The 4,271-nt window shown below is 42.6% G+C and overlaps 1 pseudogene across 1 annotated transcript; it reads right to left on the reverse strand.

Moving 5' to 3' along the window:
* Positions 1 to 3,597: 3,597 nt before the first annotated feature.
* On the reverse strand, positions 3,598 to 3,916 carry LOC309800539 (ATP synthase subunit g, mitochondrial-like; annotated as a pseudogene). Its single transcript has one exon. The product of its transcript is annotated as an ATP synthase subunit g, mitochondrial-like (transcript).
* Positions 3,917 to 4,271: the final 355 nt, after the last annotated feature.

A 4,271-nucleotide genomic window follows, 5' to 3' on the forward strand; every position in this document is an offset into this window, starting at 1 on the left:
CTACACTGCAGGTGGGTGGGGGACACCAGCCTTCCTGGTGAGCTGGGTGGGAGCAAATAACCACAGAGATGGCCCGTAGGTACTGTGCTCACCGTGGGCCAGGCATTGGGTGAAGCACGTTCATGCATGATCTCATTCAATCCTCATGATAGTTCTGAAATGGATACTATTTTACAAAACAGGAAATTGAGGCTCTGGGCGGGGTTAGGGCCAGGGTCAAGTAAGTGGGAAGCCTAGATCTAAACAAAGGTCCTGAGCAAGAGTCTTAACCACTCTGCTAAACGTCCCCTGGGGTGGGGCTCCTGCATCTCCCACCTGTCCTCACAGGGATCCTGGAGACATTGGGGAGGTGGAAGACTTCCTCTCTCAGGCCCACCCTAGGCAGGGGCTGCTGTTTGGGTTTGCTGGGCCCAGCCACAGGACACTTTCATATCAGGGCAGTGGCAGGGGATGGCCTGGATATCCCTGGGGTCAAATGGGGACCCAAGATGGGAGTAAGCTAGGGGAGGAGAACAGCGGAGAGCAGGCTGGAGGGAAAAGGACTAATGCTCCATCACCCACCACCCGTGACTTGGGCCCCGCTCTGTGCCTGGAGCTGCACATGTGTTATCTCCTGCCATCCTCACCACCATGCTGGGGGGATGGGGTTAGTGCCCCCACAGAAGAGGAAATGGAGGCTGAGGGTAGCTGATGGGACTTACCCAGGGTGCTACTGTGAGAATGGAGCTGATACTTGAGCCCAGGCCTGTTGACTCTGAAGCCGGAGTTCTCTCTGCTCCAGCTGCCTCCACTCTGGGAGCCCACTGCCCCTGGGGGACAAGTTCTAAAGGGGAATCTACTGCTCCACCAGAGAGTGAGTGTGGATGAGGCTGGGTGGGGGACACTAGCCCTGAGTGGTGGTTAGGGGACCGGGTCTCCTCTGGGGCAGGGAAACACTTAACACTCCTATGACTCCCAATAGCTTGAGTCACTGTGTGACCTAAGCCCCAGAAGCAGGGGCTTTGTGCTGGTTTCTGAGACCTGCTGGTCTGACCTTCCACCAGGGTTTTCCTGGGGCAGGGAGCTCACCCTCAGAGCTGCATTACTACTTGAAACTTGTGAACGTTGCCTTGCGTGAAAAAAAGGACTTCACAGACAAGGTTAAGATTATCCCAGATTATCTAGATGAGCCCAGTGTAATCATCAGGGTCCTTAAAAGGTGGAAGAGTCAGAGATGTGATGACAGAAACAGGAGAGAGAGAGAGAGAGAGAGAGAGAGAGAGAGAGAGAGAGAGAAAGAGAGAGAGAGAGGAGGGGGAAGAGAGAGAGAGAGAGGGAGGGAGAGAGGGAGAGAGATGTTGCCTTTGACTTTGAAGATGGAGAAAGAAGGGGGCAAGGAATGCAGGCAGCCTCCAGAAGCCATCAAAGGCAAGGAAATGTTTTCTTCCTCGAGCCTCCAGAATAATGCAACCCTGCTGTCATCTTGATTTTAGTCTAGTGAAACAGCTTTGGACTTCTGACCTTCAGAACTGTAAGATAGTAAGTTTCTGTTGTTTTAAGCCACTAAGGTTGTGGTGATTTGTTATAGCAGCAATAGGACATTAATACTTTCGGTTATTATGATGCCATACATTTGCTTATTTTTATTTTTTTATAATTTATTTCCCACTGATACTGGATTAAAAAAATTTAGGTTGCGCTGGGTCTTAGTTAGTTGCAGCATGTGGGATCTTTGTTGTGGCATGCATGCAGGATCTAGTTCCCCAACCAGGGCTCAAACCCAGGCCCCCTGCATTGGGAGCACAGAGTCTTACCCACTGGACCACCAGGGAAGTCCCACATTTGTTTATTTTTTAATGTTAAACCAACTTGTATTCCTGGGCTAAACCTCATTTGGTCATGATATATTAGCCATTTTAAATATTGTCAGGCTGGATTTGCTAAAATTTTGTTTAGAATTTCATATCTATGCTCATGAGGGTTGTTGTTTTGTAGTTTTCTTTCTTATAATGTCTTTGGCTTTGTTATCAATCAGAGTAATGCTGACCACTTAGAATGAGTTGGAAAGTATTTTTTCCTTTAATTTTCTGGAAGAGTTTTTGTTGAATTGACATTATGGCTTCCTTAAATACTTGCTAGAATTCTCCACTGAAATCATTTGATCCTGTAGTCTTTTTGTTGGAGGGTTTTTAACCATAAATTCTATTTATTTAACAGATATAGGGCTCTTCAGGTTATCTGTTTCTTTCCAAGTGAGCTTTGGTAGCTTGTGTTTCAAGGAATTTGTCCATTTCATCTAAGTTGTCAAGTTTATTTGCAGAAAACTGTTCATAATATTCCCTTATTCCTTTTAATATTGGTAGAGTCTGTAGTGATGTCATTTCTCTCATTCCTGATATTGGTATTTTGTGTCTTTTCTCTTTTTTCCTTATCAGTCTAGCTAGAGATTTTATCAACTTTATTAATTTCTTTAAAGAATCACTTTTGGGCTTTATTGATTTTCTCTCTCTCTCTCTTTTTTTTTTTTGCTTTCTTTTTTGTTGATTTCTGCTCTAATCTTTATTACTTCCTTTCTAATGCTTACTTTGGGTTTAATTTGCTCCCCCCTATTTCTTTGTAAAAATTGAGGTATAATTGACATATAACATTATATTAGTTTCAGGGGTACAGCATAATGATTAGATTTTTGTATATATTCCAAAAAGATCGCCACAATAAGTCTAGTTAACATCTGTCACCTTATATAGTTACAAATTTTTTTGTGATAAGGACTTTTAAGATTTACTCTCTTATTTTCAAATATGCAACACAGTATTATTATTATTATTATTATTATTATTATTTTGATACCAATCACTTGTATTTATTTCAGGATGTTACTAAATTATAACCCTGTTAAACATCTATAGGATATTTTATTTTTGCAAAGACAGGTCCTTTAAAAAAACCTGACATCATAATAATATAACACATCAAAATTAGATTAAAAATATAGGTCATTGCTCTCATTCACTCTGTCCTAGTGTTAAAGATGTTACAAAGATACACAGAATATCGCCTTGCTGTTCTCTTTTGGGGAGGCTATATTCAAGTTGACAAAAAGTACCCCTACATTTACAGACACAGGTGTTGTCAAAGGGGTCTTTCTCTGACTTTAGCAAAGAAAAACAGTCCAAATTGTATTCTTTATACTGTGTGCTTAACTACATCATGTTTGGCATGTGGTATTATTATTCTCCTACTGGAGTAAGGTCCCGCTTTCTCAAAGCCTTTCCCCCAACTTTTCTAGAAATAAAGCTTAAATATCATTTATTTCAAGCCTTCAAAATAAAATGTTATCCTCATATATATATATGTACCAGGTTGGTATATTCATATATATCCTATCCAATTGCAGGCTAAGCAAAGACATGCATTTAGAGGTGTATTAATGTATTAAAGCAAATGACAACCCAGCTTAATATCAAGAGAAGTTGTGACCTTCCATGTAGTGTTTGATAGAGAAAACACTGATTTTTGACACACTGTCTTATTTTATTCAAATACCAGCCTGCTCATACATGGTCCAAGAACACCCAAATAGTAAAGCAAATATAATCACATGTTAAAGATTGGTCTTCAAACATCATAGCCAAAGATGCCACGCTTCATTGGCTTCGTATGATCTTGCCAACATAAACCCACATCCACACCTCAGTGGCCACCAAACCATTCAGTAGAGCTTCCTTAACTGTGAGCTGTTTGAAGCTACTGGTTTGAGCACCACTGACAAATTTTTTCAAGCTCTGAATAGCTGTAGGGATCTCAGCAGGGATTGGAGAAACCAGCTTAACTTTGGCATAGTGCCAAAATGTGGCCACTTGAGCTTCAAGTAAGTCACAGCAGCGTTGACCAGTGCCAGGGCAAACTCTGTGAAGTTACAGACAAACTGGGCCATGGTTCTAGGACAGAAAGTCCACTGGCTGGCTGAATGTCACCCCATAACACAGTATTATTAACTATAGTCACCATGCTGTACATTACATCCCCAGGACTTATTTATTTTATGGCTGGAAATTTGTCCTTTTTGATTCTCTTCACCCATTTCCCCCTCTACCCCTCAGTTTCTTTCTTTTTTTTTTTTTTTTTGCGGTACTCGGGCCTCTCACTGTTGTGGCCTCTCCTGTTGCGGAGCACAGGCTCCGGATGCACAGGCTCAGTGGCCATGGCTCACGGGCCCAGCCGCTCCACGGCATGTGGGATCTTCCCAGACCGGGACACGAACCCGTGTCCCCTGCATCAGCAGGCAGACT

The sequence above is a fragment of the Mesoplodon mirus genome (assembly GCF_964341445.2).
Source record: "Mesoplodon mirus genome assembly, chromosome: 3".
Taxonomy (NCBI): Eukaryota; Metazoa; Chordata; class Mammalia; order Artiodactyla; family Ziphiidae; genus Mesoplodon; species Mesoplodon mirus.